The 22217-nt window shown below is 40.4% G+C and overlaps 1 protein-coding gene and 1 pseudogene across 2 annotated transcripts in view; one reads left to right on the top strand and one right to left on the bottom strand.

Annotated features, from left to right (window-relative positions):
• Nucleotides 1-22217, top strand: part of LOC136867306 (fibroblast growth factor 1) — a 312684-nt gene that overhangs the window by 59437 nt on the left and 231030 nt on the right. The window lies entirely within an intron of this gene.
• Nucleotides 3274-6298, bottom strand: LOC136865900 (E3 SUMO-protein ligase KIAA1586-like; annotated as a pseudogene).

Below are 22217 nucleotides of genomic sequence, written 5' to 3'. Positions count from 1 at the left end.
TAACACATAAAAATTTCATTAGTATCAGACAAGTCGTTTTCCTTGTATATATTCCTAAATGAGCGCTTCGTAGAGAAGCAGCCAAAAACCCGGGCAATATTTATTACAACCACAAATAAAAAATATTTAATGAACGTCGAAAACAATGCGTCTTATATACGCTAATGTAGAATTAAACAAGGAAAATATTGGTATAACTCGAATTTCCATAGGCCTATTGGTTCGTTTGTAATTAAAGCCTAAACTCGAGTGTCCATAATAAAAAATCCGACAGTAATAGGTATCAGATTGCCGGCTGGAAGGGTCTAACACGAAATTTGAGTCCGGTAATTCAATTGAGCGGGGGGGGGAGGGGCTAAATATAAAAAATGGAACTTTCCGGGATTTTCCTTTGGTTACAGTCTAATGGGTATCAGATTACCGGCTATAAGGGTCTAACACGAAATTTGAGTCCAATAATTTCATTGGGCGGAGGGGTGTAACACGAAATTTGAGTCCGATATTTTGATTTGTTGTGGGGGCTAAATATAAAAAATTGAACTTTTTGGAATTTTATCTTGGGTTACAGCCTAATAGCTATCATATCGTCGAATTTCAAGTTCCTAGCTCATCTGGAAGGGTCTAACACGAAATTTCAGCCCGATACTTTGATTGGGCGCTAGGGGGGCTAAGTATGAAAAACTTCAACTTTATGGAATTTTTCCTTGGGTTTCAGCCTAATAGCTATCAGATTGCCGAATTTCAAGTTCCTAGCTCATCTGGAAGGGCCTAACACGAAATTTCAGTCCGATAATTTGATTGGGGGGAAGGGGGGTAATACGGAGAATTTCAGCTTTTTGGAATTTTTCCTTGGGTTGCAGCCTAATAGCTATCAGATTGCCGAATTTCAAGTTTCTAGCTCCTCTGGAAAGGTCTAACACGAAATTTCAGTCCGATAATTTGATTGGGCGGAAGGGGGGCTAATTATGAAAAATGTCAACTTTTTGGAATTTTCCCTTGGGTTCCAGCCTAATAGCTATCAGATGCCGAATTTCAAGTTCCTAGCTCACTTGGAAGTGGGCAAACATTAATGTCAGTCAGTTAGTGAGTCAGCCTTGTGGCTTTATATATATAGGATTTCCTCTGCAGCGGTATTAGGTTGTCTTGGCAGTTAATCAATTTTTACATTATTTAAAAAAGACGAAGACACCTCCGTACAGGGCATGAAGGCCCTTGGAGGAGTGTAAGGTAAAGGCTTCCACCATTGTTAACCGCGGCACGTGATGGGGTAGAGTGGTTAGCTCACCGCCCGGCCGCCTTTGCCCCCAGGAATTAACCTGGTACTCATTTTCTGTGTAGGCTGAGTGAACCTCAGGGCCATATGCACCTCCGGAAGTGGAAATCTCGTTTCTTAAATTTTACGACTTCCTGACGGGGATTCGAACCCACGTCCTTCCCGGCGAACCGAGCACGCCTTTACCGCCTCGGCCAGGTAGGCCCTTTTACATTATTTTACTGTAATTTAAATTCCTCCAGATAAGTCTAATTATTAACACCGCTAATAAAGTTTAATGTTTTACGTTACAGATGTTCGTAAAGTCTGCGTTATTTGCCTTAGATCAGTATTATGAAATAAATGAATAATTTCCATTAGATACATTCTTATGTTTTTAGTCATTTTCAGAGAATTTTAAGCGATTCTTACACCTCTTTACTTTAAATATTTTTCAGTCTGATTCTGATTCAAAAACGGATAAAATGATAAAAACACCTCATTTATATAAATGAAATTGGAGGGGGTCCACTGTCTGTACATTCGTTCCTTTTGCAATTTTTTTGAATATTTCTCCGTTTCTGATCAACCCACGAACATATTGGTGGGTTTTAGCTTTTCTGTTTATTTATATGCCTATGTGTGTTTGTTCGCTCCACTATCAGGGAAAAACGGTTCAATATACTTCAACTAAACTTCATATTTCTGGTCTCCCCCATCCACAAGCAGTTTTAAGATAATTTTAAAATCACTCAGTCCATTGGGATTTTACTGGAAGACCAAGACAGTTGTATGATATTTTCTCATAAGATATTGTATGTAGTATGATATGATGTGATGTGTGACCTCTAGAAAGCCCTAGTGCAGGTCTTTCTACTTTACGCCCATGTATGACTTTCGTGTCGAGTGGATGACGATGGTGATGTAGGAAGAGGGTGAATCCTGGTGTCGGCACATAGCCTTCTCCTGTCGAATAACACCAAGGAGTCTACTCAAGGATAAACGTCCGCATCTAACGGGCGAATCACCATCAACAGCCTCTTATGTCTTCACTCCATATGAACACTGCGGAAGCTTGCAGACTGAACGCTGAAAGGCATAACAGTATACAATGATAATGTATATATGTATGTATAATAATTACAATCGTATTTACGTCGCACCGAAAATGGGAAACCACGGAAAACCACCTTCAGGGTTGTCGACAGTGGGGTTCGAAACCACTATCTCCCGAATGCAAGGTGATGGCTACGTGACCGAAACCGTATAGCCAGTTACTCGGTAATAATAATAATAATAATAATAATAATAATAATAATAATAATAATAATAATAATAAAGCCTCCATGGCTCAGGCGGCAGCGCGTCGGCCTCTCACCGTTAGGTTCCGTGGTTCAAATCTCGGTCACTCTATGTGAGATTTGTGTTGGACAAAGCGTAGGCGGGGCAGGTTTTTCTCCGGGCACTCCGGTTTTCCCTGTCATCTTTCATTCCAGCAACACTCTCCATTATCATTTCATTTCATCTGTCAGTCATTAATCATTGCCCCAGAGGAGTGCAACAGGCCTCGGCAGCTGGCACAATTTCTATCCTCGCCGAAAGATAGGAGCTTCATTCATTCCATCCTTGGCCCGGTCAATGACTGGAAAACAGGTTGTAGGTTTTCAATAATAATAATAATAATAATAATAATAATAATAATAATAATAATAATAATAATAATAATAATAATAATAATAATAATAATAATAATAATAATAATGGCATGTGGCCTCCGGAGAAGCCTAATGCAGTCTCTTTGCCCGTAATAAGGAAGAGAACATCAGGCTTTCTGTTGAAAGAGCTGACAGCTAATGGACCAAGCCCGTTGTACAGTGGAGACTCCAAGGTTCAGCAAGGAGAGTTGGCCGACCCCATACAAGGTGGCAAGACGATATCCAGCGCCACGCGGGGAGAAACTGGATTGAAAGTGTCCAGTACAGAACGGCATGGAAACAATTAGAAAAATGTAACTAACCCCATCAATTTCGAAACCTTACAACATACCAAAATTGACAGATCATCTTCTTTCTTTTACTTCGAATGGAACTTTCATCTACCATACAACCTACTTTAATATAATTTTCAATTATGTACTTAATACATATTTTCTTTCTCATTTCATTAGCTATTTTATTACAAATGTCAGTACATGCATGATTAGAATTGCAAGACGTGCCCCACAACTAACCCATTTGCTTCCTGCAAATTAAGTAAGGCATATAAGTATGTCATTGGACAGTTTAATTTTGCAATTTGATACACTGTTCTAAATATACGACATGTTACTTTGTACTGCTCTTCTTGAGATGTAATAGTTAAATGTTCAATTGTTTCCAGTTTTGCAACCGATAACATGAGCTGCTGATTGTTTGACACTTTTTTCAAATCGAGTGTTTTTTTAATAATTTGTTCACCATATCCTTTGACCCTACCTTCACAGCATTTCATAGCTAATTTCAAACCTTGTGTTTCTCAACCCCTAGAGTTCCTACAGATTTAGCCATTGTACAGTCTAGCCCTTCTTTAGTGTCCACCATTCATAAGATTATCTTTCATTTAGCCACTGATCCTGTGTCCAGTAATTAGGGAAATAATCAGCACAATCTTATAATTTTGCTTTTGTCGCGTCATCACTGTTTGTAGCTGCTGTAGAAAGGTTTTACGCTTTGATGTAGGTAAAGGTACTTGAATTACCTGTGTCTGTTACGGCTGTACTTCCACATGCACGCGATGGACTGCTGTCACTTACACTTTCTTAGAAACGATTAGCCACTTATCCATTTCGACTGGTGACTGCAAACTGGAGGTTAAATTAATGACACACACTAGGAACTACAAAATCCTTACTAAAATCGCTGTTGGTTTAACTTGAATAGAGTTTCCGTATTCCATTGGCTGAGACTTTCATTTGAAGTACGGTGTTTTCATTTTAACTCATGACAGAATAAGAGTTAATTTCCTGCCAAATTTTGTAGTTTGCCGCATGTGTGTGTTAGTTTCCGGACTACGTGTTAACAACAACAAAAATGCGTGGTGACTACTTAGTATATACATCTGACCTGCCCATGTAACAAAACCGACCGCTGCTTGGGGTTGCAATAGGATATCGGTAACCATTAAAAACACAACAATATATCTTTAACTGTTGTGGCATTGACAATTCAAGTCTTTATGGGACGCTACATTTGTACATTGCTGAATGGAAATCCGCTATTTAAATCATCACAATCAATCACTACTGATTCCCTATCTGTTGTTTTCCTAGCCTTTTCTTAAATGATTGCAAAGAAATAGAAAATTTATTAAACATCACCCTTGGTAAGTTATTCCAATCCCTAACTCCCATTCCTACAAATGAATATTTGCCCCAATTTGTCCTCTTTAAATCGTTAGAAACTGTGTCTAACCATCGTCGTCTTGAACTCCCTCTACTCGTCCTACCCTCCATAACAGAGTCCATTATTCTCCTAGGTAACCTATCCTCCTCCATTCGTCTCACATGACCCCACCACCGAAGCCGGTTTATGCGTAGTCTACAACTTCATGCATGGAGTTCATTCCTAACTTAGCCTTTATCTCCTCGTTCCGAGTACCGATACCCTCCAGCCATAGTTCCCACCTGTTTGTACCAGCAATCATTCTCGCTACTTTTATGTCTGTTACTTCTAACTTATGACCGGGCAAGTTGGCCGTGCGGTTAGAGGCGCGCGGCTGTGAGCTTGCATCCGGGAGATAGTCGCTTCGAATCCCACTGTCCGCAGCCCTGAAGATAGTTTTCCGTGGTTTCCCATTTCCATACCTGTATCTTAATTAAGGCCACGGCCGCTTCCTAGGACTTTCCTATCCCATCGTCACCATAAGACCTATCTGTGTCGCTGCAACATATAGCCACTAGAAAAAACTTCTAACTTATGAATAAGATATCCTGAGTCCACCCAGCTTTCGCTCCCGTAAAGCAAAGTTGGTCTGAAAACAGACCGATGTAAAGATAGTTTCGTCCAGGAGCTGATTTCCTTCTTACAGAACACTGTTGATCGCAGCTGCAAGCTCATTGCATTAGCTTTACTACACCATGATTCAATCCCGCTTACTATATTACCGGTACCGGTACCATCCTGGAAGACACACAACCTAAATACTTAAAATTATCTACCTGTCCAGCTTTGTATCACCAAGCTGACATTCAGTTCTGTTGAATTTCTTACCTACTGACATCAGTTTAGTCTTCGAGAGGCTAATTTTCATACCATACTCATTGCACCTTTTTTTCCTAGCTGCTTTACGTCGCGCCGACACAGATAGGTCTTATGGCGACGATGGGGCAGGGAAGGGCTAGGAGTGGGAAGGAAGCGGCCTTGGCCTTAATTAAAGTAGAGCCCCAGTATATGCCTGGTGTGAAAATGGGAAACCACGGAAAACCATTTTCAGGGCTGCCGACAGTGGGGTTCGAACCTACTATCTCCCGAATACTGGACCCTGGCCGCACTTAAGCGACTGCAGCTATCGAGCTCGGTACCGATTTTCAAGTTCCAAGATATAGACTGCAGGCTTTCGGCACAATCTGCCATTAAGACCAAGTCGTCAGTATAGGCCAGACTGCTTACTATATTTCCACCAAACTGAATCCCTCCCTGCCACTGTATACCTTTCAACAGATGATCCATGTAAACAACGAACAGCAAAAGAGAAAGATTACAGCCTTGTCTAACCCCTGTAAGTACCCTGAACCAAGAATTCGTCCTACCATCAATTCTCACTGCAGCTCAATTGTCAAAATAAATGCACTTGATTGATTTTAATCATCTACTCTTAATGCCATAGTTCCCCAGTATGGCGAACATCTTTTTCCTCGGTACCCTGTCATTTGCTTTCTGTAGATCTGCGAAACACGAACACAACAGTCTATTCCTCTAGTAACAATTTTCAATTACCTGGCGCATACTTGTAAACCTGATCCTGACATCCCCTCTGCGGTCTGAAACCACACTGGTTTTCATCCAACATCCTTTCAACCACTGATCGCAACCTCCCTTCCAAGGTGCTAGTGAATCCTTTGCCTGGTATACTAACCAATGAGATACCTCGATAGTTGTTGCAATCCTTGATGTTCCCTTGCTTAGGCCTATAGATAGGTGCAATTATTGCTTTTGTCCAATCTGAAGGTACCTTACCAACGCTCCCTGCTAATCTTACTATTCTATGTAGCCATTTCATCCCTGCCTTCCCACTATACTTCACCATTACAGGTCTAATTTCATATATTTCTGCTGCTTTATGACAATGGAGTTTATTTACCATCCTTTCCACTTCCTCGCGTGTAATTTCACTATCATTTTCCTCCTCCCCATGAGCTTGGTTGTTCGCGACACCACCATGAATATTTCCTTTTACGTTGGGAAGATTTACAAAATATTCCCTCCACCTGTCCAGTGATTCCCTGGGATCTATTATGAGTTCACCTGAATTACCCAAAACACTGTTAATTTTCTTTTTCTCTCCGTTCGTAAGATTCATTATTACTGTCCAGACAGGTTTCCCTGCTGCTTGACCTAGCCTTTCCAGGTTATTACCAAAATCTTCCCACGACTTCTTGTTGGTTTCACTCTGTTTCTTTCATCTACGTACAATTCCCTGTCTGCATCGGCCTTTGTTTGGAGCCATTTATGATATGCCTTCTTTTTACGTTTACAAGCTGTTCTCACTTCATCATTCCACCAAGATGTTTGCTTTTTCCCATCTTTACACACAGTCGTTCCTAGGCATTCCCTTGTTGTTTCTACCGTGTATACCACTCATTTTCTTTCTATATCCTGAACCTGCTTATTGTCCACTGTTGGAAACTTCTCACTAATCATATCCATGTACTTCTGTCTAATTTCCTCGTCCTGGATATTTTCTACCCTGATTCGATTGTAGACAGATTTCATTTTCTCTATCCTAGGCCTAGGGATACTTAGTTCACTACAGATCAGATAGTGGTCTGTATCATCGAAAAATCCCCGGAAAACCCGTACATTCCTAACAGACTTCCTGAATTCGAAGGCGGTTAAGCTATAGTCTATTATAGCTCTGGTACCCCTAGCCTCTCATGTGTAGCGGTGAATAGCCTTATGCTTGAAGAATGTATTCGTAACTGCTAAATCCGTACTAGCACAGAAGTCCAGCAAACGCTTCTCATTCCCATTAGCTTCCATATCTTCCCCACATTTACTAATCACCCTTTCGTATCCTTCAGTTCTATTTCCAACTCTCGCATTGATATAGCCCATTAGCACTATTCTATCCTTGCTGTTGACCCTGACTACGATGTCACTCAATGCTTCATAAAACTTGTCAACTTCATCCTCATATGCACCCTCACATGGTGAATACACTAAGACAATTCTCGTTCTAATTCCTCCAACTGCCAAATCTACCCACATCATTCGCTCATTTACGTGCCTGACAGAAACTATCTGGCGTGCGATAGTACTCCTGATAAACGGTCCTACCCCATACTCTGCCCTTCTCTTTTTAACCCCCGTCAAGTACACTTTATAACCTATCTCTTCCTCGTTATCTCCCCTTACCCGAATATTACTTACTCCTAGTACATCCAGATGCATCCTCTTTGCTGACTCAGCCAGTTCTACTTGTTCTTCCATAAGCCCCATTAATATTGATAGCTCCCCATCGAATTCCATTTCTTTCGGCAAGTTGTTTCCAAGGAGTCACTCGCCTGTCAAATGAGATTGGAACTCCGGTACTCCCATAGGTCCGAGGCTTGCTTAAAGTGTTCTGAGATTGGTAAATTCATGAAGCAGGATGCTACCCTACTTACACATAGTCCAAGTGAGGATCTCTCCTCTAACGGGTTATGGACCACCGGTGGATTGTATAGTCCTAGCCGCCTGAGCACAAGGAGAGCCATGACTCAGAATATGTCCGAGATGCCCACTTTCATTTCATAGCAACTGGTGTCCCAACTCTCAGGACCACTTACTAGGCCACTCAGCAGTTGCCCATGGTTCACGAACTAGGGTGTGACTACAGTAACCACACCATGAACCATTACTATTATCATTATCATTATCATTATATGGATGACTATGACGATAAAAACAGCTACCAGTTTCAACATAGCTTGCAATCTACAAGTAGTTTGCTGTGTGTTTTATTGTTTTACGTAGGAGCGTGGCATCTCAGCAATTACAGCTGTAGAGGTAAGTTCTATGACCTAGTAATCTCTACGCAATAATAACTATGTATCTGCAACAAACATTACGTTAATCTCGCATTCCACCAGGGTTCGTGTTATTAACGCGATAATCTTAATCAGATAACAGAAGAAGTATGCAAGCTCTTGATTTCCTGAAATAAAAATATGGAAATATTTGAAGAGGACTGTGACGTTAAGATTATAGAGTATAAGAATTCTTACATACCGGTGGTAACGATGATCTGATAACAAGTTTATCGTACTGAAGTTTGAAACTAAACAACGCTGATGTATGAACGAAGGATACAACATAAGGATCTTGCCTTTCTGCTTGGTGTACGAACCATGTCAACCTCTTGTAGTCCTCTGACTGTGTTCAGTCCGAATTTCACCGCTAACTTTTCCAGGTTGTTCATGCTTCCATTCATCATTAAAAGTTGTTACAGCATCAGACACTCCACGCTGCAGGGTTTTAAGCCCAACAAAAACATTAAAAGCCACGTTGGCATTTTTGGTTTTTCCCATGTAAACATGTTTAGTAAACCTGGTTGAAAAGAACATGTGTTGGAGGAACGTTCAGTACATTGTATGCTTCTGTGGCCTCAGCCTTAAGTTTCCGGAACGACGCACTCAGGTAAGAGATATTTTTTTACAATTTTGCTTTACTTCGCTTATAGGTCTTATGGTGACGATGGGATATGAAAGGGCTAGGAGTGGAAAGAAAGCGGCCATGGCCTTAGTTGAGGTACAGCCCCAGTATTTGCCTGGTGTGAAAATGGGAAACCACGGAAAACCATCTTCAGGGCTGAGGACAGTAGGATTCGATCCCACTATCTCCCGAGTGCAAGCTACGTGACCCAAATGGCGCGGCCACTTGCTCGGTACGATTTGTTCTGTGTGATTTCCGACAAAAGTATAGTGTTACGAAAATGTTGCAAATTTGGGCTGGGTTGACTTAGGAGTAAGCAGACGAGCTGCTCGACTAAGCGGTATGTTCTGAGCTGTCGGTGGAGACATGGCGTGGAATGGCATTATTAGACTAATAATCTTTGGTGAAGTTTTTGAAGATAGGAAAGATCATAATTTGAAGATAAAATTGGAATTAAGGAGGACAAATTGGGGACAAATATTCATTTATAGGAAGAGGAATTAGGGTTTGGAATAATTGATCACGAGAAATATTCAATAAATTGCCAAGTACTTTGAAATCATTTAAGACAAAACTAGGGACGACAACCCCAAGTTCAGATCAATATTGATTGATTGATTGATTGATTGATTGATTGATTGATTGATTGATTGATTGATTGATTGATTGATTGATTGATTGATTGATTGATTGATTGATGATAAGCACATTGGATGAATGAAGAAATTGTGCAGTTGGGAGTTAACGCGAATCTTCAGTGTCCCAGTTAACATTATCAGGAGCATCAAAGATGATTCTAGAACCAGACAATATTTCGTTTCAACATTGGGAGAGACACAGTAATCACGCCATTGTTCAGCTGTGTGCGGCTGCAAACACGGATTACCTCTAACTGCTTATCTGTAGCGAAGTCCTTTCAGTTTTAATTATTGTGTTGATGAGGTGATATACCTCATGGGGAACACTGTAAGTACCTAGGTGTTAATATGAGGAATGATCTTCTTTGGGGAAATCATTTTAACGAGGTTGTTAAGAAAGGTTACAGATCTCTTCACACGATTACGAGAGTAATCAAGGGTTTTAATAAGAACGTAAAGGAGAGGGCGTGTAAGTCTCTGGTAAGACCGCAGTTTGAAAATGGCTCCAATGTATGGGATCCTCATCAGGACTACTTGATACGAGAACTGGAAAAACTTCGAAGTAAAGCAGCACGGTTTGTTCTGCGTGATTTCCGACAAAGGAGTAGTCTTACGAAAATGTTGCAAACTTTAGGCTGGAAAGACTTGGGAGTAAGGAGAAGGGATGCTCGACTATGTGGTGTGTTTCGAGCTGTCAGTGGAGAGTTGACCTGGCTTGGAGTGGAGCTTTTAAAAGTAGGAAAGATAAAATCGGAATTCAAGAGGACAGATTGGGGCAAATATTCATTTCTATGGCGAGGAGTAAGGGACTGGAATAAAAGACCAAGGGAAATGTTCGATAAATTTCCAAATTCTTTGAAAATATTTAAGAAAAATCTCGGTAAACAAATGATAGTGAATCTGCCACCTGGGCGACAGCCCTAAATGCAGATCATTGATGATGATGATGATGATGATGATGATGATGATGATGATGATGATGATGATGATGATGATGATGATGAACGAGTCAGTATGGGCAACCAAAAGTAGCGTTACTACCTCCTAGTGGATCATTTATGTCTATTTATAATAAATGAGATAAATAGCCGCAATGTACTTCGCGAATGCTCCTAGTAAAAGTTCTAACCTACAGGTTGTATGTATTAGTTGGCCATGTGATCGCTCTCATAGGGAACACCCCGCTGTAGTTTCGAGTTTGGTCGCTGGAGTGTAATGTCCCAACTTTCGGAAAAAGCGCTGGACCTTGGCCTGCAAGGTTCGAACTTCTTACTATCAACGAGACGCCAACGCCGGCCATGAGAGTTTAAGCTGTTATGTATTTTCTGAGAATGCAACAGTAGACCTCTAAATAATCTATCTTATAGCTCTCCTTGAAAATAATCTTTTAATCCGGGTTTCATAATGTAAAATGACTTCGCGGTTATCATCAATAAGAGGAAAACAAGCAGTCTTCATGTATTATGACACCTGATAATGTTTTGACGTAGTGTGTGCGCGAGATACGTCGTTCTTCCTTTTCACATGGCAGTTATATATTACGTTTCGCTACATATAGTTTAGAACAGTTGATACTCTATATAATAATTGTAAAACATGAAATAAAAGCACAAATAAAGAATAAGGTGTCCGGAAACATCATTAACCAAAATTAAAGATTTGTAAGTGGTTTAGAAATAGAACAGAGAAAGAATGGCATGAAAAGAGTGTTACGAACATTGAAGATAAAACTTCTCTTATTTTACTATTTGTTTTACGTCGCACCGACACAGATAGGTTTTATGGCGACGACAGGATAGGAAAGGCCTAGGAGTGGGAAGGAAGCGGCCGTGGCTTTAATGTACAGCCCCAGCATTTGCCTGGTGTAAAAATGGGAAACCGCGGAAAGCCACCTTCAGGGCTGCCGACAGTGGGGCTCGAACTCACTATCTCCCGGATGCAAGTTCACAGCTGCACGTCCCTAACCGCACGGCCAACTCGCCCGGTGAATAAACGTTTTTGTTACAAGTTGCTTTACGTCGCACCGACACAGATAGGTCTTACGGCGGCGATGGGATAGGAAAATGCTAGGGGTGGGAAGGAAGCGGCCGTGGCTTTAATTAAGGTACAGCCCCAGCATTTGGCTGGTGTGAAAATGGGAAACCATGGAGAACCATCTTCAGGGCTGCCGACAGTGGGGTTCGAACCCACTATCTCCCGATTACTGGATACTGGCCGCACTTAAGCGACTGCAGCTATCGAGCTCGGTAAAAACTTCTTAGGCATGCTATAGAGGTCCATCAGATACCCCGATAAACATGACCTCCCCCCCCCCCAAATAAAAAATTGTTACCTCAATAGTCATCCTTAGTCCCTCCATACTATGTCCGACTCCTGAAATGAATATTAGTATTGACTGTAAAAAAAATGCACATTATTTGGACTACGACGGCAAATTCATTATATGCTATAACTATAATCTAGTACCTAATTGCTCTAGACTTCAAGAGAGTTATATTGACTGTGGCAATTATATCGAGACATTTAGCATTCCACTGAAGTAATTTCATAAGAAACAATTAAGTTCGTGGGAGTAAGAAATCAAGTTGCAATGTCAGCACATTTTCTAATGTTGTTCATGTTAAGCCAGAATGATATATTTTTTTAGGCGACTGGACACAATGTTGAACATAAACGTGAAGTTAGAATGTGTCAAATAATGTTTTTATTTCATCTCTGTTCTGCATGTATATTCGGTCCTCAGCCTGAAGATTGGTTGGGTCCCAAACAGCCCTGTCATCAGCTCTCAAACATAGCCAAGGTATAATTGAAGAGGCGTACATGGGCAAAGAGGAGTGAGGCGCTTCACTGAAATAAACAATCCAATCGACCGTAAAAACGACACCTTCACATCCTTCATCATAGGGAGCGACTACATAAGGAATGAGTTTACTTGCATCGTTCACAACTTAGTCAATGAGACAGGTGAATGAAAGTAACTTACTTGTTTTACCCCGTACCCGAAGAAAAGTCCACTGTAAACACTAAGTCTTGCGAGAAATGGATCTGGGCTTCCGTTGTATAAGCGCATGCTTCATGACTCATAATACAACCAGCGTAAAAGAAAAAAAAACAAGGGAACATTGTCGAAACACATTTATACTTTAGAGATACAATAACATTATTTATTTTATAATATGCAAGGAAAGATTAATTATGTACTTACCATTCGTGAGCATCAAGGGAAGAATAAAATCTCCTTTTAAAAGAAAATAAGTACATTTTCATTTATGAACAAATGTTTTAACTTTCTTCTCAAGAATTGAAAGAATAGTAAATACGCATTGATTGAACGCTAAAAACACTACAAAGGCCCGAATTTGGATTATTGGAATGGTCGATCTCCCAGCGTGCACAGAATGCAGAATCCATCCAATCAAATAAATAGCATCCATGCGTTAAGTGTTACTAATAGTAGATAAATGTTTCAGGTAAGTTATGTTTTTGCGAGTTATAATAAGTAATACCGGCATCGATCACGATGAACTTCAGTGGTGATAGGCCACTACAGTGTGTGTCTAATGGGAAGCGTTTTGGCCTCGAGATTCTACTCTAAATTGTCGAACCAAGCAGCTGCTTCCCAGCCACTCAAAACGTTGCGCTCCGCGGGAAATGTCACTGTGTAAAATATCAGGCCAAGTGTCTGTTATAAACTAATTATATTACGCCATACTGTCTTTGACAGTTTACTGAACAACTTACAACAAAATGGTTGGCAAGGGAAGTTAATTATTCCCCTAAGGATGCGAACGAAGAATATGTCAATTCAACCGCAGAAAAAAAAAAATAGCCGACAAAGAAATATTTTGCTCGTAATCTGTTTACCCTCCAGGATCGGTTTTTCCCTCGGACTCAGCGAGGGATCCCACCTCTACCGCCTCAAGGGCAGTGTCCTGGAGATTCAGACTTTGGGTCGGGGATACAACTGGGGAGAATGACCAGTACCTCGCCCAGGCGGCCTCATCTGCTATGCTGAACAGGGGCCTTGTCCAAGGATGGGAGATTGGATGGGACAGGCAAGGAAGATGGAAGGGAGTGGCCGTGGTCTTAAGTTAGGTACCATCCCGGCATTTGCCTGGAGGAGAAGTGGGAAACCACGGAAAACTACTTCCAGGATGGCTGAGGTGGGAATCGAACTCACCTCTACTCATTTGACCTCCCGAGGCTGAGTGGACCCCGTTCCAGCCCTCGTACCACTTTTCAAATTTCGTGGCAGAGCCGGGAATCGAACCCGGACCTCCGGGGGTGGCAGCTAATCACGCTAACCACTATATCACAGAGGTGGACTCAAAGAAATATTTAATTTGATAAATTCTCGGAATGCGGGGATATTCGTAAATTGTTCAAAGCCTGTGGCCGAAGAGATGATACTTGGAATCCTGCCACCTGCACTATATGTTCGTCCTATTTCAAACAATAGGATTTTTCAAATAAATTCGCCTTCTGCGACGGCCAATTTTTGTCCCTTGTTTGTCATAAGAGATGACTAAAAGTGGCAACCTTCAGGGGAACGTGAGTTGACGGCTACGACGTCTCTAACAGAGTCATATATTGCTTCAGATTACATGCGCCAGCCTCTTCGCTTTTATATTTCCTATCCGACCTCCCATAGTCAACTCTTGTTAACTTTCAAACGCGCTGGTATTAGCTTTGCGAAGTCCAGGGTGTCTTTCATTGAGGAATAGAACACTCTCATGATAAGAGCTTGGATGAGGTCGATCTACCTCGCGACAAGCCAAATGTACAATAAAAGAAACATATCAACGGACGCAAAGATTAGACTCTACTAGGCAACAGTGAGGAACGTGCTATGTATGCGGCCGAGACGATGGCACAAGGAAGGCATGGGGCAGAGCAACTGGAAGAAGAAGAGAGAGAAATCCTCAGGAAGATACTGGGATAAAAAAGGAGGTGGAAAATGGGAACTAGGACCAAAGGACGAACTGTACCAAAACACAAGGACGATATCAGAAGAAATAAGACTCAGAAAGCAAAATTTGTTGAATATGTGATCATGGTGAACATGGACAGAATGTCTAGAAGGATATGGGAGACATCGGATAGGGCGAGAGGTGGGTTGTTGAACTTCAGAGAAACTGGACTAAGATGGTGATCAAGGTGGAAGGGATGGAGAACTGGAGAAATAAATACACACCAACCAGTATGCCGGAGCTCAACGACAGAGAGAGGTACAGGAATAGAATGGAGAAGCACCAATGGGAGAGACAAGAGATGATGGTATTGAAAATCTCAGCTGATAAAATGGGACAGAAGGAGAGAGAGGCTGAAGAGGTTCTGGGAGGAGAAGAAAACCCAAACCATGACATAGCTACCCGTGGTTCTACATAGGTCGTAACGAAAGAAGGATAGAGTTTAGAGGGGATGGTTGTTTAATTGCATTTCCTCTTAATACAATAATCATCACCATCACCTCCAGAAGCTAATTATATACCCTATTATGAACACGAAATCCCTTACCATATGCTCAAATGGTACAATTACTGTCGAAAAACATTATGAATTGAGATATTTTTAAGAAACTCCTTAAAAATACATTCTTAAATATCTCCGTCAGGGTAGCTCTTGTGGTTAAAAGCATGAACGTAGAATAATCCTATATTATATTTTGCACGACTTTTATTCTGTACAATTGTTTAGAAATTTTCAGAAAATTGGTATTTCCTGTGTACTCAGACAGACTGCTGTCTCTGAAAATAAATACAAAATTTACGAGAAGTTCTGTTCACTTGTTTTCTTTTCGTGATGTAACAAACAAAAGACAAACGGACATCCTACTGATGCTTTTATTATCTATGTTCACTTAATCTGAGATAATAAGTATGAGGCAAAATCTGAGGTGTACACCAAAAATTTATCATATGCGGGTATGTAGATATTTTATTTTATTTTATTTTATTTTATTTTATTTTATTTTATTTTATTTTATTTTATTTTATTTTATTTTATTTTATTTTATTGTTTTCCAATATAAGGGTTGCCTTTATGACAAATTCTTTGTGTCCGTATTTATACATTGCTATTAAAAATTGTCGTTGAATTAGCATTCACATCAAGAATGATCCACGAACAATTGAAATTAATGGTATTGTGTCAGTGATTTAGTAAAATATGAAGGAAGCCTTTTAGATTCAATAAGGCAATTTCCTGACCTAGCTGTTCCGTCAAACCAAAACTTGCGCTAAATTCGGAGAACATTTTTGGAATGGTGCCCGTATTGTACAACACGCAATTACTACGTATGTCGAAATATATATTTTTCAAATAGGAAATAGTACACCCAACCATGTTCATTGGTTTTGTTACTAACAGCGGTCTTGGACATAAAGGATTACTTTCGTTCAAAAGTCGTTCCTTTAATTTTAATGTCTGATTTTTTACAGTTATATAGCTTATTACATTACGCAACTGATTTACAGCTTTCTGTAGATTGCCCTCAAATTCTGTTAAAATTACTAGGTCTTCAGCGAAAAATATAGTATCTGTCGGGATGCTATTAATTATGAAATGCTATTTTACTAGTCTGCCATAACAAGTCCGCTACATCATTATAAATGCAAAGTGAAAAACAGCATTTTCTTACAATTACAATATATGGATATCTCACTAATTTCGTTGTCTATATCAAGAAATAGTTGAATACTGTACTTTGATATGAAATGTGCTCTTCAGAAACTAAGTGTTCGTGTAAGCTCTTATTTCTTATGATTTTTTAGAGATTGCTCCTAATGAGATAATCAAAAGTTTATACCTAGTCTATACATATTATGTGGGGTTGAAAGTTTAGCTCTCTCGTTTCTCAATCAGAGAAGATAATTTCATTTGGGCGTACGCACTGCGTGTACTTGCAAATGGTTGATAAATAAGCCATATAAAAACAAGCGTTACTCAGAAATTTCAGAGGTACATTTTATTTAAAGTACTATTATTACTAAATCCTAGCAATAAAATTCGACGTAGAGAATGTTTAATTAAAAGATAGATATACTGTATTAAGCAGCTCTCAGAGGCTTTGAATTAGAACGTAACATGTTATACGTATTACATCTGTAGGTTCAATTGTTTCTGAAAATCTGTATCTGCAAGAAACTTTTAATACATCATGATTTTTGTGTGTGTGTGTGGGTGACTGTACAAAGGTATAGAGTTGAAGCGTGCAAGCTACGATCTACAATTTCTTGGACGGGAATGACAAAATTTACACTAAGGAAAACAAAATCCTTACTGTCCATTCAGTAAAATGTTTTTTTGTGGATATCCACAGGGTTTTTATCTACATGAGAGGTGAATTATACTTTGATAATATTTCAAATTAAGTCTGAAGTGCGAAAAACGTACAATACCATGCGCTCACTATCTTTATCAGTGACTATACATTGTTACAAAAACTATAACGTGTCAGTTTACGGGAGATAGTGGGTTCGAATCCCACTGTTGGGAGCCCTGAAGATAAATTCCCGTGGTTTCCCATTTTCACACCAGGCAAATGCTGAGGCTGTACCTTAATTAAGGCCACAGTCACTTCCTTGCCACTCCTAGCCCTTTCCTAACCCGTCGTCGCCATAAGACCTACTTGTGTCGGAGCTACGAAAAGCAAATCGTAAAGAAAAAATAAGTCAAACACTCCCGCTTGACCGGTCAGGCAGGACAATAATGGGGCGTACCGCATTAGAGCAAGCAGGTTGTTTCAATCCTTCATAGGAGAGTAATTCCCGTCCTGGCCATGACGAAATGCGATCGCTTCGTACTGTTATAGCGGAGATTACTGGCGAGTACGATTGTACTGGTCCTTATCTTCATATGAGATATTTACACTATTCTTTGTTTCTGCACACATAACTCCTCCAGAAGTGCCCCATGCACTGTTCAATTTCTTTTTGCAAGTATTGCTCCGAGCATACCCAATAGATTTTTTTTTTTTTTTTTTTTTTTTTAGTTTCTTCAGTTATACAGGAAAACATTTTCTCATACTCGATTAACTCGGGAGTCAGTATCAGTTACTTTCATGACGACAATGAATTATCCTAACGTTTTTATTTTTCCTTGACTTCCTTAACTGTGTACGCTGTCTTCTGTCCACACTCACAATCCACAAATCACTGGTTGAATGCGTTTATTTTGCACCAACAAAATAAAACTTATCTTAGTTTCACCAGGGCAGTTAAAAGCAAGACTACCAGAAACTGATAGTACTGCCTGGTCTGAAGAATAGTCGGAGTAGTTGCGGCTATAGACATTACTGCCTCCCCTACAAGCAGGAGCGAAGGTAGCTGCTCGTTGCCAAGTGAGGAGAGGGAACCAGGAATAAAGAGAAAATGTATAATAATAATAATAATAATAATAATAATAATAATAATAATAATAATAATAATAATAGTAATAATAATAATAATAATAATCTACAAGGCCATCCAGAAGGCGGTGGCCATTGCAACGACTGGAATTGTTAGGAAATTTATGGATTCAAATTCTGCGTAAAATGTAGTGTAAATTAAGGTTTATTGTGCTTTGATTTCCTAAAATCTGTACAATTGCTCGAATATCGTTACCATAAAAGTGTGCAAAATAAATAATAATAATAATAATAATAATAATAATAATAATAATAATAATAATTGTACCGGGCGGTACACCTCCACTCCGCTAATTTAAAATGTGCGCCAGTTGAAACTCCTCTGCTGGAGGAAGTCTGAACTTTATCTACGCTATTAATTCTCTACTTTCTCAGAAGATGTCACCACGTGGAAAATTTTGAGTTTTTGAACTGTGTCATTTTTGATGTGGTTTTGTTTCGCTTGAAGTAAGAAGTGTGAACTTTCTCTTCTAGAGGACACTACTGAAGATCAACAATAGTGCAACCTAGTGCGGAGTCAAAGAACTATTTTGTTGGAGAAATTTTTATTTCAAATGTTTGTTCTTTGCTAAATTTTTTTCAGTCTTTGGTTAAGTTGGCAATATTAACCCCTTCTTTCCCCTTGTTTTAAATCTAGCCTATCCCGAATTTCTTGAATTTATTTTCCACCAATTATGTGTTTCTTCTTAGTATTGTGTAGGGGGTTTATTGATCTACCAATAAAATCATCGCGGGAGGGTGTTTTCATTCCCCTAACGCCTAGAACCTTCTGCGAGAGTATTTAAACTGCTGATTTTAGGGTCTCCGGGCCACTTCTGTTCCATCTTTCAGTGTATAAAGTACATAGCAGGAGGCGGGAAGCGCCTCTTTCCTCGGCAGCGGTCATCAATAAGGTAATGGCCGATTAATAAATTCTTTCTTTGCTAGCTCAGCAGTTTAACTCTCGGGGCGGGTGCGAAGCGTTCCTCCATGTAACCTTTTCCTAAAATGTAACGATCTTTTCTTCTATTCTCTTTTAAGCTGCATATTGGGATAGAGAGTGCTAACCCTCTCGAGCTCCCACTCACATTGTCTTGAGGTGAACTTATTTTCTTAACCTATTCTTCGTTAATGTAAAACAAATTGCTCTTTTCTAAAGTCACCTCGGTAGTATGGGATTAGCCCTTGCATTAGTGGCCTAGAGCCAGATTAGGTTTTTAAAAACAAGTGTATTGGGAGTGCAAGATTGCCTCCTCTCAAATTGTTATTTTAGAGGTCATGTAATTGCCCATTTTTATTTAATAGACCTCAGTAGGTTGGGTATTTTACCCCTGTGTCTATGTCCAGTGAGGACAACTTGAAGGTGGAGTTTGGTGTGGCCTGGGAGAGGCTTAAATTTTGAGAGCGAGTGGCTCTTTTGAAAATTGAGTGTTGTATGCCTCGTGGAGGCTTTTCTGTGTAATTTGGAGCAAGGGCTCCTAGGTATGAATGGGGTTTTCTGCCCCTCTGTTAAAACTCGTGTTTGGGGTAAAACTGAGCTGATTGCCCAAGCAGTGTAAAATCAGGGCGCGAAGCCCAATTCCTGTAAATATTGTAACTACCCTTTTTGATTTGCTACTTTGTACCTGCCATGCTTGTTATTTCTTTGTTTTTGAAAAGAAAATATAACCTTGTTAAATTTTAAATTAATTTTGCTTTCGTAGCTGGAGACCTATTCACACCCGCACCTTCTTTCACCTCTACCTACCACGGAAAACTCCGTAACAATAATAATAATAATAAAGTTGTCCGAAAGTGATCTTCAAAACAGAGGCATCACTTTTGACTGTTCGGATTTCGCTGATTATGTTATGTTCCTAGCAGACAGCAGTAGAACAGGGGCAGTTTTTTCAAGAAATAGCTGCTAAAATGGGCTCAAGTATCTCCTTTGAAAAGACCGAGTGCATGGATTCGGAAAAGACAGACTCCACCAGCAGCATTGAGACGGCTTATGGGATTGTCCGGAGGACCATGAAATTAAAATAACTTGGTGAGATCGTTACATCGAATGACAATGAAAAGGAGGCACTGGGGGAGAGAGCAAGTACAATGGAATTAGCATTTAAAATGAGCCATGATACAGATCTAAATCAATCACCTACTAGGCTAAACTGAGACACTACTGCGTAGTAGTCAGACCCTCATACCTTTACGCTATAGAAAGTTTAGCGAAAATTGAAGATATGTCTATTGAGAAAAAGGAAAGGAAGTTTCTCAGAAAGATTTTGGGTCCTAAGAAAGTGTCCGAGGGTTTTGTCTTCCACCTGAGGTCAAACAAGGCCCTGTATGCGATAGTCGAAAAGCTCACCACCGTTATGAAGAGACGAAGGTTAACCTTTTATGTTCACCTGAAGAGAATGAACCCGGAGAGATTGGCGCACAAATTGCTCACTTTACAGGAAAAATGGAAATCTCATCCCCGCTGGCTGAAGGAGATGCACAAAGACAAGGGGGAACATGGTTTAAGACCAGAGGACATAATGGAGCGGACCGTCTTTAGGAAGGAAGTTGCGGGCTTGAGGGATGATTCAGAGAAAGAACCTGTAAACCAGCGGAACATCTCGGCGGTAGAACGGCTGGAAAGGAGTTTCAGGTTGAAAAACCTTTGATTACAGAGTAAACAAAAAAGTGTAAGGCTAAGAGGCAGTAATTGTAGTCCACAGTTCGCTGTGTCGATGTAAATAAATAATAAACCAAACCAAACCAAACCAAACCCCATGGCACTACAGCCCTTGAAGGGCCTTGGCCTACCAAGTGACCACTGCGCAGCCCGAAGGCCTGCAGATTACGAGGTGCCGTGTAGTCAGCACGACGAATCCTCTCGGCCATTATTCTTGGCTTTCTAGACCGGGGCCGCTATCTCACCGTCAGATAGCTCCTCAATTCTAATCACGTAGGCTGAGTGGACCTCGAACCAGCCCTCAGGTACAGGTAAAAATCCCTGACCTCTCCGGGAATCGAACCCGGGACCTACGGGTAAGAAGCAGGCACGCTACCCCTACACCACGGGGACTATGAATTTTTTCGACCCATTAAGTACGCTTACGAATTTTAGAGACACCGAGGTACCAGAATTTTGTCCCCCAGGAGTTATTTTATGTACCAGTAAATATAGCAACATGAGGCTGGCGTAAAATCAAATACCAGCTGACTGGGCCGGGATCGAACCGGCCAACTTGAGCTCAGAAAGCCAGGGCTCCACCGTCTGAACTATTCAGCGCGGAAAGCGAAAATATACACTCCTGGCTACCCACAGCCAGTCAAGGCAACCGAGCGCAGTAATTAATGCGATGACTGTAATTTATCTCACTCGGTATTGGCCAGTGTTATCGGAACTTCACAGCAATGTGACTGATAAAGTGATATCTGTACAGTGGATCAGGAAGACTGTCAGTCACCTGAGCTTCTTGGCGCCACGGACACAATTATCAGCTACAGCAGTCGCCTACGTACCCATTCTTCCAATAATTGCTCAATGGCGTCGGTATTCGACTGGAGAAGTGTTTTAGAAACGATAACGAGATATTTGTGCGTATTTTGGTATGGAACTTGGTTATAAATAATATGGCGAAGAATACTTTCAACTACATAAAGGTGATAACTCGAGCTAGGGATTTTAGGTGCTGAACCGTAATTCTTTTTCGCTATTAAAATGCCCAAATTAGCTTGTCTTGCAAAGGAAACATAAAATGAACACCCCTAACTGTGTTTTAGTTGGACATTCTTGCACCTTTTCTCAATGCTAGCACATTTTTGTACCTTATCTTAATGTCAGCAATTTTTTCGACTTGTTTAATACTTTTTGGCTCCTTTGCCACATTTCATTCCTAGAGAAATTAAAGAAGAAAAACCGAATATTTCGTCTGTAAAGCTTGGTTCTGTGTAGTTCCTCAGTTCGTCGCTAGAATCGTAGGCTGCCTGGGAACTAATCGGGAGCTTAAGTACGAACCTGGTGATTGTTGAACTACTAGCTTGCCGCACTTCCTCAGCTGCTTATTTGCCGGCGTTGT

The sequence above is a fragment of the Anabrus simplex genome, chromosome 3 (genome assembly GCF_040414725.1).
Source record: "Anabrus simplex isolate iqAnaSimp1 chromosome 3, ASM4041472v1, whole genome shotgun sequence".
In the NCBI taxonomy this organism is placed as follows: Eukaryota; Metazoa; Arthropoda; class Insecta; order Orthoptera; family Tettigoniidae; genus Anabrus; species Anabrus simplex.
Note: the sequence above shows the minus strand (reverse complement) of the source record. Positions and strands in the feature narration are given on the sequence as shown.